A 22,641-nucleotide genomic window follows, 5' to 3' on the forward strand; every position below is an offset into this window, starting at 1 on the left:
GCCGTCGTCCAGTCAGACAATAGACAGCAGCTGCACAGAAACAAGTCCATTTATCCAGACTCCCGAGAGGCTGCTCAGTAGGGCTTTTATTTCCTAGCAACTCAAAGAGACTTATGCCATTTGTTCTCAACACTAAAACTGTAAATGCTGTTCACTTACAGTATTTTAGAGTTCTCTGCCAAAGGAAGGCTACTCAGAGGTGACGGCAGAGAAAAGCAAAACCTGCAAACATACACTCACTTGCTTTAGAGCACTGTAACAGGTCATACTGTACATTATAGAGTGTGAGTCTTTTTTTTCCTCTATTTCTCCTCTATTCTATTCTCTTCTTTTCTAACCAAAAGTGGTCACAGCTTGAAGCAAGAAGGCTTTTTTCCTTTACAAGGACTGGGTATTGAATTTGTCATTGAAGTAAAAGAACTGGTACCATCCCAGAAATTTATTAGAAATAATGGGCATAACAAAACCCCAAACAGTCCAAGGTTGGGACTTCTTTTCTTCACTAATGATTGGTGAAAGCAAACAGCAGTTGTCTGGTGGTAAAAAAAAAGGCCAAATGTGCTATGTCTCCTATCGCCTCGTTATTGTAGTGTTGTGGAGATAGTAGAAGTTCACTGCACAGTACAAAATGTTAAAGCAACCTGGTATGGGGCTCTAAAACTGCACAGGGGTACACGGCTAGGTTTGTTGGACTTACCGAGAGCATAAATATACTAACAGCACATTCCGCAGTGAAATTGAACTCCAGCCACTACAACCAAGATATTCACACCTCTTTCAAAGTCCACACTGACTCCACGTTCTCAGAGCAAACTCCTCATTCCCATATCCCTATGGCAAAGACCACCAACTGCACCTCTCATCTCCTGTTACGACTCCTGACAGTTATGCAAACGGCTCAGGCAAATTTCACAAAGTGATATTTTTTCAACATCGGCTCTGTGTGCTTATGGAGGGAAACATACTTTCACGCTGGTAACACTCCTGCATTGACAGAGTCCAAGGGCAATTTTGGCTCTTTTTCTTTTCCAGATTTCTTAATGTTTGACTAAGTGCAGTGTCACGGTGAAAGGAACGCAGTGCATTTGGGTTGGGTTGTTTCAATTAGTGGTGAAGAAAAAGGCACAAAGAGTAGACAGACATGTTAAAAAAAAAAAAAAAAAAAAGAGTCAAACAGTTTCAGTATCTGCAGTGGTACAAAAATAGCTGTTTTCTCATAAGTTAATTCAGCTCTGAAAAAAAAAACATGTTTTCAAAAAAGTCTGATGGGTAGAAGCTGCCAGCAATTCCATACTTTCACTCCACTCTTTGAAAATGGGGGGCACATCTGCTTTCATGTACTCCTTCTTGGAGAGTGGGTTTTTGCTTTTTTTTCTCTCTCTCTCTCTCTTTCTAAATGCATTTTTGATGGAAAAGAGGTGCAACTGTTATCCCTTTTAGGTTCACTGGACTGTGCCACCAGCTCAAAAAGTATATTCTCATAGTTTGCTTGTGCACAAAAAAAGAGAGAGGGTATGTTAGATTAGAAGAACAGGCAATTACTGTAAGTAAGTGTGAGGGCACACATGAGGCACTGTCTGAGGTTTATAAATAGTTAACATCACTCCGGAAGAAGGGAGCAGAGTTGTAGAAATGGGTTCGTTCCAATAAATGTCCGAGTAAATAACCGCTGCTGTGCATTATGTTTACACACAGAGCATAAGAGGTTAAATTATTCCTTCTATTTAACTACAGATAATGAGAACTACTGTACGAGCACATCTGCCAGGGGACTCCAAACTCTGGCAATGCCACATACATCCGGACATAAAAAAGAAAAACAGTGATGGAAATAGTCATATGAATAAAGAGCTACCAAGGGAGACAAAGTAATATGACTCTAGTGGAGTAAAAGTAGCAATTTCACTGTCAAAGCTGCAAACAACATGGGAATTTGTAATCTACAATGAGCAGAAAGTTTTCATTGTAGGGTTTCAAAACTTTGCATTGTAAAAGGAAGAAAAGAAAAAGAGATTAGCATTTCTGAGTGTCTCTCTCTCGTTAATTTCATTCTACACTAAGCCACTTTTTCACCTCTTTAAAGTATACTCTTTCTTTTTTTAAAGAATTACTCCTTGGAGAACCCACCACTTTAACTAGATTAAACTAGAAATAGAAAAAAAAATAAAGCAAGAGACATAAACAGAACACTTGAAGATTCATCTATGAAAGTTTCGCTACTGATCATTGAGTCTAATAAAGGAGTCACACATCATCTCTGGTTTCAGATCTCTGGGGATGTATGAGAGCTCTGGGGGGGTGGAGGGGGGTGGAGGGGGGTGGAGGGGGGGATAAGAACTACACCCAGTATTATCAGGCTTATTGTCTGGATTAACAACAACACACGCTAGCACAACCATCGCACCAAGAGCAAATTGATAACATCAGTGGTGTAAGCAAGCAGAATATTAATGCAAAAGATATGCAACGTGTATGATACAGGTGTGCTAATGTCTTCAATACAAAAGCTTTAAAATATTCCCCCCATGTTTGATTTTTCACATTAATAACAAAATGATCTGCCAAAGTGCTTATTAGATCAGAATTTTCCAGATATGCAAGGAGAAAAATCCAACCCGACATTAGTCAGTGACCCATATGAGTGGTTTCTGGTTCAGCCATGGTAAATTGAGCTTCTTCATGCAGTGAGAGCCAATCTATATGAGATTATTTTTATAATGACTTCATTCAGTCTCATAACATAGAAACATGGATTGTAGAATATGAAGAAGGAGCACAAGTATTATGATGTAAATAAATGTCAGAATCAATTATTTCATACCCCAAAAAGCTAAAATCTTCTTTGGTATCTTTTTTTTTTGAGAATTGCCTCGAAAGAGGAAAAGCATTGTTAGGTCCTAATTTAACAGGAAAGAAGAAAATTATGTGAGCACATTCACTTTTGGTTAGAAAGAGCAGACCAAGGCCAAAAATACCCCAAAAGAACAATCCAACTTTTCCATCCTCAATCGATGAGTCACATAACACACGTGGCAGTGCCTTGGGTATCTTTTCCAACACTGAAATCTCAAATATGGTGGAATGACAGACCTATATCCGTTCCCATAGGCTAAGATAGAAGTGATATTAATCATTACAGACTGTGTAAAGTGAATTCAGACATTTTCTTCTAAACACATTAAATAGGTCATAAATGTATTTCTAAAAAAGGTGTAAAAAGCATTTCAACCATTTAGATTTGAATTGTGGAGCTAGGCTTCACAAACTGTGTTTCAACATTTCTGTGTTCAGGATTTAGTGATTAGCATAAACCCGCCCCTGCTGCTGTAGAGGTATAAATACATTCGGCACACACTGCTACGACTCTACAGTTAGCCGCCGAGCTAACCACTGAGCTAGCAGCCGAGTTAGCCGCCGAGCTAACCGCAGAGTTAACCACCGAGTTAACCACCGAGTTAGCCGCCGAGTTAGCCAACGAGTTAGCAGCAGAAAGCTCTCAAACATAGCAACCATGTTTCGGGTAGAGGTGGTGACTTTGATTGACAGGTGACACTTGGTAGGGGGCGGGGTTTCAGCAGACTCTGCAGCCACGCCCACAGCGTTTGGGAGCAGAGAAAGAGGCTGATTTTTACACAACTTTGAAGCCTAATTTCATATATTTGGCGATTTTTTTTAATCATTCAAATTTGGCAGGGTGGTTAACAACACACTTTTCTGTAGTATGTCAAACTCAGAACACATATTTATTCTTACTTTACACGGACTTTAACAATATGGATTCTGTCTTATGGGTGTTTATAATGTGTAAAATAAACAGCAAGGAGAAAAAACTGATGTTAAAAGGTGATTTTTAACCATTTATGTCAGTTGTGAAATAGCAGTATGGTATGTACTGTATCCAGCAAAGCCTCCTCCAGCAGCTTTGGTTTACCCCAAGATGGCAATTGGCTCAACCTGTCTAGACATAAAAAGGTAAAACTCAGTTAACCTCAACATCCAACAATACGGAGGATTTGATTGAGATGGATGCCACATCATCCCAAAGGACAAACATAACTGACCTGTGTCCTGCCTTTGCCACAAGTACAGATGCAATTCTCACCCTCGCATCAGCTGCAGTCCACAGTGTCAAGGTAAATTGTCAGACTTTTTCCACAAACTGTCTAGACTTTCCACCCTTGCAGGCCAGCATGGGATCCCTGATAGTGGAAATCTATTCTACAAAATGCTCAGAACCTCTAATGAAGAAATGAAGCATGGAGGAACCATGACAGACCACAGCCGGAGGGAACCATACAGAGAGAGAAACGACCATTGAAAAAGAGCGAGAGAGAGAGAGAGAGAGGGAGAGTGTGTGAGAGAGAGAGAGTGAGTTGTTCAGAGTGGAGGGAGAGTGACAGGAAGGAAAAAAAACAGCATGCCAAGATAAAGAAAGGAAAGTTTAAAGACAGAGGGAAATGAAAAAAAGAAGAGAATGAAAAATAAAGGCAAGAATTCATTAACAGAAAGATACGGAAAATTAAAAAAATAAAATTTTTAGACTTTGGCCTTCATGATGTCCTTGTTGCTGCTCATGCTGGTGCTATTTTTCAATTACTAAGTGGCATTGGAAAATTAATGGCTCTCATTTGACATATTTATACAGTTAAAAAAAGGAAAATGTTAGCTAGCAGACCATTTTTAGGAACTTCAACCTCTTTCAAACCATATAGGGACAAATAAATAATGATAACGTGCATGAAAATTGTATTAGACAGGTACCATTTCAGCATAAATGTCCTGTAGTTTTACTGTTTTATGATTTTTTTTCTTTCCAATCTATGCCATTTGAAGAATATGCAGAGCTGCCATCGCCTGAAAACTAACTTTAGATACCTTGAAACATAAAAGCTGGCTAATATCATTTCATATCAGCCTATTGCTTTAAAAATTGATGACTAAAGCTGAATTAATCACCATTCAACTCTGAAGTTCTATCGTAGTTTTATTTTTTAGCTTCCTTTAACTTATTGGTTTGGTTTTTCCAGCACATTTACTTTATGGCTGAGTCTAGACAGCTCTAGTGAGCCTCTACACACTGGTGGCCTTTCACTAGCTGATGCAAGGAAAATGAACATCTAGCAGCTGAAGAGCAAGATTGTCTCTGTCTGTCTCAGTTGGATGTAAGTCAATCGTTTCCCATCAACAAAGACCATATTTTAGATCTTTATTGACTAAAATGTAATGAATGCAGCTTAAGAATACAAACTGTGTGGAAGATTTACATTGTGTGTGTGTGTGTGTGTGTGTGTGTCTGAGTGTGCTTGTCTTCATTTGCAGTGTGTTTTCAGTCCTCTTGGCTCAGTATCACCTTTAGTCCCCCCCTTTGGCACAAATCTGCCAGGCTGACTCATTGTCTCAGGTGAAGTCAAGCAGAAGACATGGTTGACCCAGCCCCTCTGGGCCCCGCCTCCCCACACACACACACACACACACACACACACACACAAGCAAAACCAACCCCCACTACACCAACCCCTACCTCCTCAGCTCTACTCTCGGGATTCCCGTTATTTCACCCTGTCTGCGACGGGACTTCTGGGATTACATCGCATATCAGTCTGGCGCCTTGCCTCCTGCCACTGTCAACAGCCATGGGAGGGGAGGGCACACCCTTTGCTCAGCACGGCTCCACTTTTGAGCACAAACCAGTCATTGGTCCTCATTATTTATGACATTTTCTGCAAGATTATTAATTCATCAGAATTACATTATATGCCAGACACGGTCCAGACACTGTCACATCTGCGTTGTCTCTGGAGCCCAGCAGGTCCTACAGGAGCGAGCAACGCCCACTCCATCAATCCCCACCTGCCCCCCACCCTACATTACTGTTTTTCCAACATCACTAATTGGGTTTTGTTTATAGGTTCTGTGATCACTGCCGACAGCATGATCGCTACTGTTGCCTCCCAAAGTCTAATGGGGGGGAACCTGTCTATTTATCTGCTGCCTGCTTCACTTTCACTAATCACGCTGTCATCTAGCAAACATTGTTCTCATTCAAGACGTGTGAGCATCTGTTAATATGATAACAATGTCTTGTATTGTACTGATGTGATATCAACGTCATTCGATCTCCTGCTTTGTTCAAGTTTATTAATGCCTGATACCAATATTAGAAATGTGATATGAGGTGTGTGGTGCTGTGAGCTCAGGAGGCTGACTAATCAATGGGTTAGGGTTACAGTTTTTCAGAGAGGCCCACTTTTAAAGCCGAGAATAATCAATACTTTTAATGGCTCAACTTACTAAAGGGGGCTACATAATGACGAACCCAGCAGGAATTATCACTCAACTCTGCTGTTTCCTCGCACACCAAAAAAAAAAAGAAGTTATTTGCCTCTTTTAGTTCATTTTAGCTCTGCTCATAAAATCCCATTTTTAGCAGCAGTAGGTCAGTGTTTTCATCAAAAAAGCTCACAAAATAACCCGCTAGCACATTTCATGCCCAGCACCAGATGACTCTCTAAAAAACTAAAATATTGGAATTATATTCATCAAAATTGGCAGAAATCCAACTTCTAATAAATGCTATTGCTCCATGTCTGCTGAATGAATTGTGTGCCAACATCATAGCTGTAGCTGTAAGTGATAATATGTCAGATGTCTTTTTTAGTTTGTGTTACCGCAGCAACAATAAGTGACCAAAAAGTGAATTAATCCAGTTGCCATCTTTATTTGTGGCCTATATAGTATTAATACAGGAAAAAGCAATACTTTCCTCCCGGGTCAAATTGACCCCATCTGTTTTGACAGTTCCTTCCTTTCTTCCTTTTTTCCTTTCTTCCTTTCTTCCCTCCCTCGTTCTTTCCTCCCCTCTACCTTTCTCTCTTCCTTCTTTCCTCTGTCCTTCTTCCTCCTTTCCTTCCTTCCCTCTTTCCTCTGTCCTTCCTTCCTTCCTCTCCTTCCTTCTTCCTACCATCCTCCCTCCCTTAATTCTTCCTTCCTCCCTCCCTTCTTCCTCCCTCCTTTCCTTCCTTCTTTATTTCCTTCTTTCCTCTGCCCTTCCTTTCCTTCCTTCCTCCTTCCTTTCCTTCCTTTTTCCTACCTTCCTTCTTCCTCCCTCCCTTCCCAAGAGGAGGGTTAATGTAGCTTCACATATTCACAGTGAGGCATGTGGACAGTAACCACAGTCTCCAGGAGGAAAGGAAAGGACAGAGTGCTGCTCATTGACTTTACCAAAAGATTTCTCCAGCTGATCGATGGATTCAAACCGCTAAACAATCACTGGCTGGCAAAGAGCTCACTCACAACTCAAGTGCCAACAACTCCAAATATAGAACAGGTGAAAGTGCTGGTAGTCAATCTAATACTAAGTCTTTCTTGTCTAAGCTGACGTCGAGCAGCACATGGCTTGACTCAAAAGTGAAGTGAAAGGGTCTCATATCCCCCCGAGAGCAGTTAGCAACCTATAGAGTGGCGGGATCATGAGGCCCGATGTTAATTTGTTCCCCTTGGTCAGTTGCACTCTTCAAGTTGTCACAGTTTTTTACTCAGCTTGGTTTGATGACCCGTAAAAGAGGCGAACGCTTTATGCTACACACATTCTGGTATTAATCCTTACATACTGTCCGGGGTCAAATTAGACCCGTTTTTACATTGAAGAGCTGTAAAATCAACCTGTATGTTTCTTAATGTGGGTTAAAATAGACAAAAATGGAGAAACAGTGCATTATTTTTTATCTTTTTGTGCAACTGATACACATTTTTGTATATGCAAATGTCCAAATTTGACCTCCTGGACCATATATAGTGGATGTGAATGTGTTTCCCCCCCCATAAATGAATAGAATACACTGTTTGCTCTCCGGCAGCTTCATTAAGGATTAATCAAACATTTATTAATGACTACTGATTGGGAATTTATGAATGTGAATTGGTGCAGAGACTAATTATGAGTCAGAATATGAACAGTATGTAAAAGGTTAGCAGAAAAAAGAATCCTAACAGTATTTTACTATTCATCAAGTATAATCAAAGTCCTTGAGTGATACTGCAATGCAGGGAATCATTCACTAGAAGCATTATTTTATAAGTATGACATTTATAAACTGACCATAAAACACCTGTAGAGTCAATTAGACTGTTGATTGATCATGATTACTCACTTGCTGAGATTCCTGCCATTGAAATCTTATTTTAGCCAAATATATATATATTGTAAAACCCCCATCAAGTAAAACTGCATGAGATAAAAGTTGGAGAAATCTAGACAAATGTGATAAGTAACAAGTAACAAGCTAATTATATGTTCAATATAATAATAATGATAGCACACAGGCACATCATTTCAAAACTACTTACAACCCTGTGTAGTTCAGACCCAAAGATGTACCAATTTCATCACAGTGGAAGATCAATCGCCTTACATGATGGGTTTACTTTCCACGCCATTCAGTCTTGGTGCTCATCATCGTGCTCTCACCACTCTAATAAGCACGTTAAGTTGCCTTTAAATCAGATGTGAAACTATACTCAACCCCCCCCCCCCCCCCCCACACACACAAAAAAACAAAATTAAAGCATTCAATCAAACATTTTCTTGGACTGGTGCATGTAAAAAAAAAAAAAGCCAACGAAGCATCTGTCCTAGTGGATCTTTTGTTCATAGCTCCTCTACATGCTTGGTGGGATTCTACTAAGAGCTACGAAGCTAAGAAGTGAAATTATCTCCATACATCATCTCTAAAAAAATTCTGCACAAAACAAGCTTAATCTGGCAATAAAAATGATGTGTCTGCTGCAGTTTCTGTATCTCTCATTACATTAATCTCTCTCTAAAAGACACTTTTCCTCATGAAATGATAATGAAATTCTGGTAGGGCGGTTTTTTTTTCTCCCCCCCCACCCCCCCTCCCAACCCCTCCTCCTCCTCCTCCACCAGTCGCTTTTATAATGAAAACCTCTGCTTGAGAAATGACTGGTTAAAACATTTGTCAGCAGTGGTGGATGAAGAGGGAACAATAGGAAACAAATATCTTCAAAATACATGCATGAGTCTCAAAAGCAGACAGAAATTAAACATAAAGAGACAGCAGAAGGAAAAAAAGAAAAAAAAAACCTATTGAGACTCATTCTGCTAACTCACAGCTGATGTGGCATAGCTTCCATGTAGGTTAATGAAGTCCTAATTTAGACTTTGATGAGAATTCATACTGTTGAGCCAAGAAAAAAAAAAAAAGGAGAGCACAAATGTCAGGTAGCACACTTCTTTTTTTTTTGTTTCCCACCATCTTTCCTGAACACCAACTGGGATGAAGGCTACAGCTTCTAAGCACTGCATCAAATCCAACACAGAATGCTCCAAACTTAGACAAAGGACCTCCTCCACCCGTGGCGAGCGAGAGGACAGTGATTAATGAGGCCACACCAGCGGAGAGTGGCTCCGTTATACTCCACCTCCACTCTCGTCTCTCTCTGCTTCAGCAACGAGAGTGTCAACAAGTAACTAATGACTGCTAAGATGTCCTCTGTTATACAGTTCCTTGAAAAACATCACAGTCCTTATCACCTCTAATGCTGCATTCACATTCACAGCAGGGCATCGGTATTTAAGTCCACTGCTGCTGCCATAAAGTGCAACTGGGTTAAATTGGTTGGTCATTACTGTTTTGTGCTTGTAATCACACACTAGGCTTTAAAATAAAAACACATGAAACTTACTGGACCCCAAACTGAATTTTGAATTAGTGTATTTCCCTTTTTTATTCACTGCAGTTATGCAACAACACCGGCTAAACACTCAATCCCTTTTTCCACAGGGTATTTGGGATTTACCTACAAACCTACTGACAAACAACCTGACCTGAGCCTCCAAGCTTAACAACCACAAAACAGCCTGAATCCAAATTGAAAGCTGATATACCTCATAGGGAATTTCCTGGTTTGAGTCAAGTAGCAGACTCAATGGTGTATGGTATGATATGTTTTATTTATTTCATCTTTATTTAAACCAGGAAGTAACATTGAGATTAAAACCTGGCCAAGAGAGGGTCGGTTAGCAGCATCACACATACAACAGGACAACAACAACAACAACAACAGGACAAAATATAAAGTGTAAAATTCAAATCATAACAATTAATTGAAATAACTGCAACTAGATGTGACAATGTCTCGTATCCTATGTTTAAAATCATTTAACCCTCCTGTTGTCCTAGAGTCAAGGAAGGAAGGGAGGGAGAAGGAAGGAAAGGAGGAAGGAAAGGAGGAAGGAAGGAAGGAAGAAAGGAACAAGGAAGGAAAGGACAAAGGAAGGAGGGAGGAAGGAAGGAAAGGACAAAGGGAGGAGGGAGGAAGGAATGAAGAAGGAAAGAAGGAAGGAGGGAAGGAGGGAGGAAGGAAAGAACAAAGGAAGGAGGGAGGAAGGAAAGGACAAAGGAAGGAGGGAGGGAGGAAGGAAAGGACAAAGGGAGGAGGGAGGGAGGAAGGAAAGGACAAAGGAAGGAGGGAGGAAGGAAAGGACAAAGGAAGGAGGGAGGGAGGAAGGAAAGGACAAAGGGAGGAGGGAGGGAGGAAGGAAAGGACAAAGGAAGGAGGGAGGAAGGAAGGAACAACAAGGGACCTCTACTACTCGACACACTTGTGGACTTGAGACTTTCACATTCATCATGGAAGAAAGCAAAAGCAGAAAAGATGAAGAAATTCAACTCCAATTGGCATTAAGAGAAAGTTCAGATGTTGGTTTTTATTAAAATATCTTTCTTTCTGGGGTTTTTTAAAAGAGGGAGTAAACTGCTATGATTAGTCAACATTTCCCACAGCTATTAATAATATATGTGTTGTTCTGCTTTCTTATCATTTCAGGAACTTCACATTCACTATTACTCATACTAAACCCAAATATACTCTTTTATAAGACTTTTGCACTAATTTTAGGTCCAAATCAAAACTCAGACTAACTTTCCATTCACTTCTTTATAATACATAAAAAGTATAGTTATCAGTTGGCTTTAACAGTCCTGCTGTGTGAGATGCTCAATGACAGGATTATTTATTGTCCTTGTCCAGTTTGTAATTCATCTGTGACCGCAGGATCATTTCAAACTGTGTGTGTGTGTGTATGTGTGTGTGTGTGTGTGTGTGTGTGTGTGTGTGTGTGTGTGTGTGTGAACTGCCAACAGCCAATAAATGAGTTTGCAGTAATAAACAACAATGCCTGGGAAGATAGCCTTTAACTACCCGAAGAGTTAAAACTTTTTAAACTTGCTGCTAGCTACCATTAGCTGTCAAACTGTATTACCGTATCTCCTTAGCTATTAGCCATTAGCATTGGTAGCTAGCTCAACCAGTTAGTTTGAGACTCATGTCAGAGTTTATTAACTTTGACAAATTCTGACTTTTCCATTTCAGAAAGAGAGCTAACTTAAACATCCAGTCAGTTACTATGGTAACCGAGTCTGAAGCCTGCTGACTGGCAGCTTTCTCTCTCTCTCTCTCTCTCTCCCCATCTCACTGAGCCACACACGCATTTGTTTTTATTTCCTCTCTGATTCAAAGCGCATTAATTGGCAGAGGTTTTGCTATAAGTCAGAATTAATAGCCTTACTTTGAATATTAGTTTGTTAGATGGTACTATTGGTTTCCACTTTTATTGACTGTCAGTCAGAGTGTTTTTTGCCGGTCAGTAGCACTCTGCGTTGCCATGGTAACTCGGCATAACAGCCCGAGGATGTAAACAAGTCTTGTAAAAAACCTGTGATGTGCAACCCCAATATAATAAACTGTCCATCATAAATCGCCTACTGTGCGCCCTATCAGCAGGGATTTTTAAAAGATCGTTATTAGACAGTGGTGAGATGTGAGCTGCTCTCATCGAACTGCATTTGAAAAAAGATTTACAAAGTCCTGTAATGTACTTTTGGTTTATGGTAATTTAATGTGAGATCATTAAATTATTGGAGAATACGGTTTAGATCATGATATCATTCAGATGTGGCACCTATGAATAATCACAATGATGTTCAAAGCACCAAATTAATGAGACAAAACATGACTGTATGTGTGAAATAATTACCCCTCTAACTAATTTTGTTGTTTAATTTAATCTTTTGATATTTGAAAATACAGCACAATGTGAAATTAAATCATCATTTTGCTTTTTTAATTAAACTTTTCACCAACTATACTTTCTATTGTACTGCATGCATGGATATATCACACTAGATTTAATTTAATCTACTTCTATATTTGAAAATACAGCACAATGTGAAATTAAATTAGCATTTTATTCTTAATTAAAACTTTTCACAAACTATTCTTTCTATTGTGTGAATGCATGCCAAATGAGTCAACCTCTTATTTCTAAAAAATTGCCATGCCAACCACTTTGGTCCCTCAGCGGGTGTGCAACATAAATCTGTCATCCATTCAGTCTCTCTGCTTTGCTCTCGTGTCCAACAACATTTTTGCCAGTTAAAAACCCCTCTGCAGGAATCTTGTAAAGTTCTTTCCCTCCACTGCGCCGGTCGCAGAGTCCCTTGAGCCAACTGATCGAACTGCAATCTCCCTGTTCAAACACAGCTGCATCAATGGGCTTTTATCACCCCCCACATCCCCCAACTACCCTACCCTGGATACAAAGATATGCACAGCTGCTGCTCTGTTGCCCAGAAACTGAATGTCATTTCAGGAATAACCCCCCCATTCCACAAACAGGATAGTGTTACAGGAAGCACTGCAAACAGCCCAAGCCTCCAAACTTGATTTTCCCCATTTCCACTCCAGGCATCCTATCCTGCTCCTATGCATCCATTTTCTGGAGCTTCACTCTTTTCAGAGTTCAGAGGTCTTTAAAATTATGGAGACAAGATGAAAAAAAAATGCATAATTGCACCTTTCCTAAAAGGAAGACCTTCCTGTTATTGAATTTTTGGTATCATTTTCCCATCACCGGAGACTGACAGACCTCTGTTGAATCAATGCATACCAAGTTATGAGTTTGATCATTTAAAATCACATCATCAGATGCAGCTGATTTAGTTTGACAGTCTTACAAAGAGCCCTACTAACAAACCACCGCCAATCTGAAGCCAAAAAGCTCTCCAGCAAATGCATCAGCAGGTTGTTTGTTCAGTAAAATTGTTTTATTTTTTTGTTCCTCTCAAAAAAAATCCAATTTTTCCAAAAGTAAATGCCTGTTAACATCAATTTGACATTCTTTAAAACTTTTGGAGCATGAATAAATATTAACATTTTAATATGATTAAACAATGTCAGCGTTATGTGATTTCGTTCCGGAAAAATATAATAAAAGTCACTCAATGGGAAATGGGTTATGGAAAAATAAAAGTTCAGGTCTACAACTTTATTGCTTTTATAAAAAGGTTTGCATTGAACTTAAAAACCCTTTTCTACCTTGTGCACAAATCGCTCTCCCTTTCTCTGATTTACCCCATTTTGAACAAAGCAAATCAAGACAGGAGGGGAAAAAAGTTGATTGTACCACAGGGGCATTTCTGAATCGCGTTATTTTCTTCTTTCTTCTGCCACCATAATGCAAAGAGACTGCCACTCTGAGTCCTTGAAAGAAGGTGCAAATGTTATAAATAAATGCAGGAGGGTTGGTGGGGTTCTCCCTTATTAACCTGACAGGTATTTTATATTCCACTTGCTTTTCTGCAAGAGGGAACTGCCATTTAAGGCCCTCCAGAGGCACTAAAGCCATTGGGCTGGTAAGAAGAGCCATATCCGTGAATGAACTAATTAAGCTCCTCAATGTCCTCAGCAAAATGGTGCCCTGAGATTGTTGTCTGCAATAGCAGTAATGTGAAAGAGAGAGAGAAAAGGTACAAAGATGGGAGGAAAAATCAGGGAGGTGGAGGACCAGGGCAGACTTTGTCCTCAAATGCACGAGGAGCGTGTACTGTTCAGAGAGGAAAGATTAGAGAGGAGACAGTGCAGGCAGGATTTGAAGCTCTTTCTGTTCCTGTCCTGGACTAGTGCACATGTTACATTTTTGAATGCAAGGTCCGTATTTTCTCCTCTTTGTTTTTCTACCCTTGGTTGCGGCAAGGCTCATTAAAGTCCGTAAACAATGCGAGATGTGCTCTCTAATGAGCAAATGCTTCTGTAAAAGGGCTCTGTCCTTGGGAAGCTGGCCATGTCAGCTAACGCCGTATCCAAACTCAGTCTCATGCATCTCAGGACTAACAACCAGGCCATTCTCACCAGAAAGAGTTGCCTCAGCTCGTTTGTCTCTACAGTCTCCTCATTTTCATTGTCCCCTCATTTTCTGTACTCTACTTCCCATGGAAATTATCGTTAGCTTTACGTCCTGACAGGGAGGGCAGAGTCATTTCAGTTATACTTTGCACCGTGAAAATTTGACAGAGTGATTAATGAAGATCTGAGACTTCCCTCTCCGCTCTGCTCCTTTAGGACTGCATCCAAGGAAGTGGGAGTCGACGAAGTCCCAGGAGGTTTCTATGGCACAGGGTGTCTAACTAAGTGATCTGCTTGGCTGGCTACAGAGCGCAGTGGAGCTGAATGAAACAGCACAGTCAAAAACAACAGCGGGCTTTCACTGTGTTAGCGGGCCATAACAGAGTATGCTTTCTTTGAGATAGAGAGAAAAAAAAAAAAACATTTCGGCGAAACAAACAAAAGAAAATGGGAGCATGATGTGGCATTTGAATTGCTCTTTCACGCTGACAGTGGGTCAGACGCTGATAAGTGATCTACCTATGGCTCACTAGACACAGTGATGCTGAATAATGATAGCAGCAACCGTGAGATAAATCATCATTATTCCACAAATACAAAATAATACTGTAACACTTTCCAGATATGTGTGTATGGATAAAGTACTTACATGACAACAGTGTCATATTCAAATATAAAGTTGGATATTTCACAAATGAGTCTGATGATATGAAACAAATGCAAAAGTTTGTCGTACAGTAAGACAGTATTCCACTAATTTAGTAGAAGGTCAATATACATTTAAAGAAATTGTCCTCTGTGAATCTGCCCAGGCAAATATTTATGATATTCTAGGTAGCATGACTCATCAAAGTGTTAGACAGACCGACAAAACATCATTTTCCTTTCATGTAGGCACTCAGAGATGAAGACTCTTGAGGTCTTTTCTTAGTCTCTCTCCCTCTCTCTGAGCTAAGCATACACTTCTATTAAGGCCCATTTATGCTCAATGTTAAATATGGATACAGACGGAGCCTTCTGTCCGTGCTCTGCGTTCATTTCGTCCGTATTTCTGCACTTTTCCATAAAGCTTACGAATACGGACCAAACGGAGGAGTACCAGCGGAAACCATGGGGGGCAGTGTTGCTGTGGCTACTCGATACCTAGCTCTAGTGAGACACGAAGAAGAAATAACAATGGTGGAACTTTTTGAGGAAAGGTTGTGTGAGTTGGTTAGAAACTTTAAACATATCGTTTTTGTCTTTTCTGCAAGAGGAACATTATCAATATCTCCTCCACAGTCGCCATGTTTGTTTTTGAGTTTGTTGTCATAAACTTTTGACTCAGTGCTGCCCCCTGGTGGATGTATTGGTTAACATCCATGCTAACGTAAAGGACACATGGAAGTATGTGAGCAGTGACGGTAACATCGTTTGAAAAGGACGAATACATTTTCGTACGTACGTTAAGCATAAATGGGCCTTTACTTTTATTTAAAATAAATAAATTAAAAGCAGTCACTCCTGATTGCTGCCTATCAACACAGCCGAGCTAACCCATTAGACTTCCAGCCGAGCAACATCTGGTCACAGATCCACTTTTTTATCAGCATGTCAGGAGGGGGAGAAAAAGCTTTTTTTCAGTAGCGTGCATGTCCTATCTGTGTGTTACCAGTGAGAGAGTGAAGATATGGCCCCTCTTAGAAACTGTGTATGTTATGTTAATCCCCCCAACCCCCCTGTAAACCCCCTAAAATGTCTGGTGAAAAATGGAGGGAAGAGATGGGAAAGTAAACGGTAGAAAAAGATCTTATTTCCTTTCAAAGACAATCTGCCTGTCGCATGTGACTGTCTCATCCATTCTTAATAGAGTTCATTTTGTCTCAAGATTTTAAATGTCAAGTCTATTTTTTGATCTGCGCCCCAGATTGATTTCATTGATGGCTGTTTTAAATGTTCTATAACAATGTTTTTTTTGTATTTATCTATTCTTCCATTATCTTCACATGGCTACTGTAGCATGGTTGTGGTATGAATAAGATTAGGCAACCAAAGCACTTAGGAAAGAGGATCATGAGACAGGAGACAGGACCTGATTGGATCTTCCTTTTACCTGCCACCTCAATACATAATAAAAAAAACTTCTGCTATCTTTATTTAAGACATGACATGACAATATAATGCAAGTATGTAGGTAATTAAACCTTTATTCTTTCTTGCAGGAAACTGACACGTATTTCTAGAAAACTCCTCAACACAAGGGAATGATCTCTTCCAACTGGCAGAGTTTTTCGTTTGTTTGTTGGTTTGCTGGAACAGGTTCTCCGACTTGAATCTTATTAACCTGTCGTACTGCTACTCAAGACTATATATTCAACATACGCCTCCATTGATATTCAGTACAGTGTCATTGTGAGTGCCTCTGCAGCATGCCAAGCACATTACATGTCTTTGAGCCGCAGCCTTGGGGAAGCACAGTCTCTGAGGCCTCTGTTGGCTCAAGTAGAAAGGCCAAGCCCTCGACCCCTCGTGCTGGATCGTCTGAGCTCAGCCCATCTGGCGGTGCTACACTGCGAGCCAGTATCAATCATATGCAGCACGACGCGCTCCCTTTGTTCCTGCAATGTAAACATATTCTATCCTTCTGGTGTTCAGACTGAGCAACGGTATTCATTTGACATTTACCTCCCAATCTGTCCCGAAAGATAGATGGGATTAGAGTAAAAGTAATAAAAAAACAGGCTCATTTAAAGCCTGAGCGTCCATGAAGGAATGAAACATTTGAGGGAAGATTTGGATCTTGTAAATTAAACATAATTTGTCAGATTATTTTAACCTTTAAGCTTCATATAAAAGAATAAAAACAACCTTTTGAAACATTCCTCGGTCTGTCTTTGCTCATTTGAACCATGAAGAGAAAGTTAGGTGTCAATCCTTCAGTCATGATACTCGGCAGGGGATTGACATTGCTGGCATTAAATTAAAAATGTTTTTTTTTTTAAAAGACTTCAGAGAGTTTCGTTGGGAGGTTATTGATTGGTTAAAGCCTTTCAAAAGAGTGCATAATTGGCCAACACACGTTACACAAGCTTATCATTCAAGGCAAAGATTTTTCTTTTCTTGCAATCTGCGGTTTCATTCCTCAGAGGCGAACGCATTCAGTTTAGTAACGGTAAAGAAAATAGCTATGAAAAAGAAATTCTAAGCAATTTCCTGAACCTGCAGTGTGAAGAATGGTTGTCATCTATTTCAGTGTAGTTAGAAGATCTGTAGAAATCATACTAGACAATATACTTTTCAAATTAAATGGAGGTTTAAAAGGTTTGATACTATTACTGCTTTGAGAGAGCTTTATTAGCCTACATAAAATGGAGGTCTGGTGATAGAGAGGGAAACAATGAATCCAGAGGTTGAAGTACCCTGCTGATTCACTGGCTCCTCCTTGACGACACTTTGCATTGTGTCCCGCCTCTCCCTCTCTCATCCTCAGACCCCTCCTCCCTTTCTGCCGCCCTCCACCTTTTGTTTTCCCTCTCCTCCCGCTCGTAGTGACTCACTCCTGGAGCTTTTCTTAAGGAGCGCGCCTCTTTCGACAATGCTGTTAGCGTGAAAGCCTAATAAATGATGGACCTCTACTGATCTCCTGACCATAAACACATAATGGAAAAGACCCTCTCAGAAGGGGTCTGTGATGGGTCAAATTGGGGGTGATTGTCTTCAAACCTTCAGAAGGAATTGCTTTTGCTTTCTTTATTGTGAAATCAAAATCAACGAAGCGTTCAAGAGAAAGATGCCAAATCCTTTTTTAGATATTATATTTGTATTTGACACATTGAAAGTGGAGTGGAAATATTATGAAACCCACTGGGGGTTCATATTGTACAGAGAAATATTGTCACAGAAATCTCTAGTAGTGTGATTATATGCTATATTCTGTGGCACAGTTTATAAATCTGAGCTTTTAGTCAAGGTTTTTATATTTTAATTTCCAAGGACAGGATCTAATTTGATATTTTTTCAAATATACCTCAATTTCAGCAACAAAAAAATCCCCCCAAAAAACCCTTCAACAATACCCCAAAACTACTAGAAACATAAATGAGAACTACAGAATATATCAAATTTCATTTCACAGTTATAAAGTTTTCTGAGTTAGGTCGAGAACTATCTGATTGAAGCATATGTAAATAAGCCTAGACAGCCACCATTCAATATTTGACACTTTTCAATGAATAATGCAACAGACACATTTCAGTCGGTACTTAAAAAAAAGAAAAAAAAAAGTATTGAGATTTGATGCTCAGCTCTACAACAAGTGTTAAATGTATTCAAGTTCACTTTGTCTCAGTTATAGCAACAGCCACTCCCTCTCAGCACCTCGATGATGTTACCCTGCAACCACCTGCTACCAACCCTAACAACCAAAACACCATTTATTTTGATCAGTATGACCTCATCAATGTTCACATGTGATTTCCATATGGGCAGCAGCAGCAGCAGGTCTCTGGTTATATTCAGCTCCTATATTAGATTGTGGGCAAGCCTTTACCAGTTAATTAGATGATATTTGACACAGCAGCTTGATCAAAAGGTCCACAGAGTCTGGGCTGCATCCGCTGTCAAATCAACAGCTCCTGGATATGTATGTGTCTGTGTTTCATTACACTGCCTTACCTCAACTGAATATAGTGTATTTTTTTTAAGCAAGCACATACTGAAACTGCATATTTGCCTTTTTTTTTTAACAGTTAACTGAGACAAGAAACCAAATTGTATCATCTGTGAAGTACTTAAGCTGTTTTTCCATTTCACAAATGAACACTCACCCATCAGACCACTATCTTGCAACTCAAACCCAATATTATTTTACTTATTAAACTTACTATTTAATTTTTTTCCTTCTTTCCAGCTGAATTTAATCTTTCTCGAGGCAGCTCTTTCTGCACACGCAGCCATTTAAATGCACAACAAGGCTACTTAAGAAGAACTCTACAAGTCCTGACTAAGAATTGTGAACTCAGCTTCCACATTACTTACAGCGGCCACATTTCCATTAAGATTAGATGAAACCAACAGAAGTATCGTAGAGAAAACCTCACAGTTTGCAGCTTAGAAAGAAAGTTTGTGTTAGAGTTTTGTGAGTAGCACGCAATAAAGTAAGGCTTTCTGGACTTCTGCTGGCTCGGACTGAAAAACACCAAGGAGCCACGGAGGATGCTCACCTCAAGAATGTGCTTGCTGACAACTGTGGCAATTTAGAAAGTAAACAAGTCCGCAGAATACTGCACAAGCTGCACATCTCGTCTTGTTCCCTTTTTTTCCCCAGAAGACCCACTTTTTTTTTTTTTTTTCTTTGCACAAAGGCTGAGGCAGCTTGGCACCTGAGGAAGCCAGCCAATCACAGCCAGAGTCCCTGGGATGACCTAACTGCCATTGCTAAGCATTACATCATCATGGTGAGTCACTCCCTGGGATTAAGAGACAGTAAAACACATGCCAAACACATTATGGCATCGCCTCTCAGTGATAACTCTGCCAAGATGAGGCGATAGATTTTTGATTGTATGGAACACACCAACGCTGGTTTATCTCTGTGCTTATAATGTGAATCAAACCAAACACACACTATTCATCACTGACTCAAAAATAATCCTCAAATTGGTCTCTGAGCTACAGCACTTAAAACTTTAGCTCAGGTATGTCAGTGCCAAGACATTTTAGCAAGGGATACTAAAAGGATGCTGAGTATATATATATAATATTTATACCAACACACTGCATCAGGCCACACATGCAGCGCTCTACATCCCCCGAAAACTTTATTATGAGCCGCCAAGCTCAATATTTAAACATTAATATTTATGACATAAGGGGTATATTTTTATACACTTTAGTGAGAATTACGATGTTGCTACCATATGAAATTTAAATACGCAAAATAAAATGTTTTTTCCTTTACTGATTGGTATCATTGGGACTTTGAAATACAAACTGGCAATTTTACATTTGGTGTGGCCCAATGTGTAATATTACTCATTGCATCAAGCACATGAAAATCCTATTTTAATATGCATGCAAGGGATTAACCCCAATACGTTGGCCAATACTAATATATCAGCGATAGTTTGGCATCAGCATATACATGGCGTATGCTGGTGTAACACATACAAAGATTAACAAGAAACAGGTTACTATTGGTAGGGGGAAAATATAAATATGTAACTATAACATTTGTTGAGCGTTGGATTCAGTTATCTTAACACTGGTAAAGTTATGTATCTCCGTTGTTCATGTGATGAATGTGTGCTGAATTTAAATGGACTGGAAGCCACACCCATTCATGAATGAGCACTGAGCACTATGTCTCTCAGGTTTTGGAGTGCTTTAGCGCCCAATAATGTAATAATTTCCTGAAAAATTATATTATCGGTCAGGCCATTTTATTACATTATTGGTCAAGGTATTACATTATTGGGTTTTATCACACTCTGGATCAGGGTAAGACCCACTTTTATTACATTTTCTGAAAATTAGTACATTATTGGGTGCTAAAAGTGCACTTACAAAGTGAGCACTAGCTTATCTTCATCCCATATCCCTCTTATTCAAGCAAAATGAAATCAGAGGCATTTATGAATTATTACCTGAGAAGCTATTCAAAGGGCATGTTGGCTTTTCTTACAACACAATGCATCACAGAGAATTAGAAAGAAAGATTCACAGAAAAAAAAATTCTACCAAATCACATATTAAACTTGGCGTCAGAACCAAAAAACGTATTTTTGATAAAAGAGACATTGCCTTATTTTGTTCAGTTTTACCATCATTTATCCTACATGTCCAGGGTTTCCCATACATTCATTTATATGTGGCTACCACTTGCCCATTTTTGGGGGCTGCCAGGACCTCGGGAGGATGTGATGTTAAATCAATTTTGGGAATAATTTGGGTTTTAAGTTGGAAAAAACCCAACCATAAAACGAGCGCACAAAAACTGAACATATCTAACTTCAGACAGCTTTCTGAGCCTATTAGCATGTTAGCCTATATGTGTACGTGTGTGTGTGTGTGTGTGTGTGTGTGTGTGTGTGTGTGTGTGTGTGTGTGTGTGTGTGTGTGTGTGTTTTGACAGCAAGTTAGTAGCAGTAGCCCAACACTGAAGTCATTAAACCAGCTGTATTCCTGAAGGATGACGGCTAACCTGCTAACTGTAGCACAGCTAACAGCGCAAGCTAACCTTGCTAACAGCTAACAATGTGTCCAGTCAGTGGGTGAGGAAATATAGACCAAGGTCAGCTATCACCACAGTTTCAATCTAATTATGTGGGAAACACTGATGTCTACTACAACTACTGCATGTGTTAGCCAAGCATGGCACATAAAGTTATTTTTAGAATAATGTGTGCTACTCTGAAATGCCATCAAGATTGTGTCCACAGGTTTTCAACAATAAGAATCACAATCACTGTTCTGTGTTTAAATGGAAGAAAACAGACGAGAAAATTATTTACAGATTAAGCAGTAATGAAAATATTCATTAGTTGCAGCCCTCATGCTTTGGATGATGTAAACAGGAAGTGTAATGTTGCCATGGATACCAGTAGTTGAGCAGACTGAAAATAACAGGTTTAGCGAGATATACTCCAACTGTTGGGAGCTGTTAAGATTTAAAATTATATCCCAGTTTTGACAAATGGGTTATATTTGCTTTTCTGGTTACATTTTAATTTGTGTGAGTAAATTCAAATACCAAGTGAAAGCTCTCACTTCATGACAGCTTTACTACTTGCTAAATACCAAAGCAGAAAAAAAACAACTGCGCCTGTTGCCCCAACCATTGTAAATAATCCCCAGCTGCCTTTTTCTAAATATATAACTTGATTTGAATTATTTATCACCATACAGGAATCCATTGTGCTGTGTGCAAATGTGCAAGCTACAATGCAAACTTTAATCTTCTGTGTTAATATAAAAAGAATTTAAGTACTTTCTCTGGAAAAAGACACGAGGCTAGTGACGATAACATGACATGACGGGTAAGTAAGGTCCCAGAAATAAACAATAAGATTATCAAGCACAACAAAAGAGGCATTCAGTTGAGAAGAGAAAATATTTCAAAAACCCAAGACACAATCACATTGCATTGTGTGGAGAAAAAAAAAAAAGATCACTTCATGCATCCTAAATAAGCAGCAATTACCCCTGTAAACATCAGGTGTACAAGAAAATGAGCCGCCTCTGCAGGTGGTTTGAAAAGCTGGATTTCAGAGCAGAAAATCCTCCCTGACTCTTGAAGACAAAATACAGCAGGTGTGATCAGCTAGACTGCTAAAAAATCCTGGGACAAACTGCTTTGGACTGTCTAACACTTTCACTTCAATTAGTCCCAGAGCTGCAGGATACTGTTACAAATCAGTGGTAGTGTCTATAACAGAGGTGTCAAACTCATTTTCATTC

Source organism: Scomber japonicus, chromosome 13 (genome assembly GCF_027409825.1).
Source record: "Scomber japonicus isolate fScoJap1 chromosome 13, fScoJap1.pri, whole genome shotgun sequence".
NCBI lineage: Eukaryota > Metazoa > Chordata > Actinopteri > Scombriformes > Scombridae > Scomber > Scomber japonicus.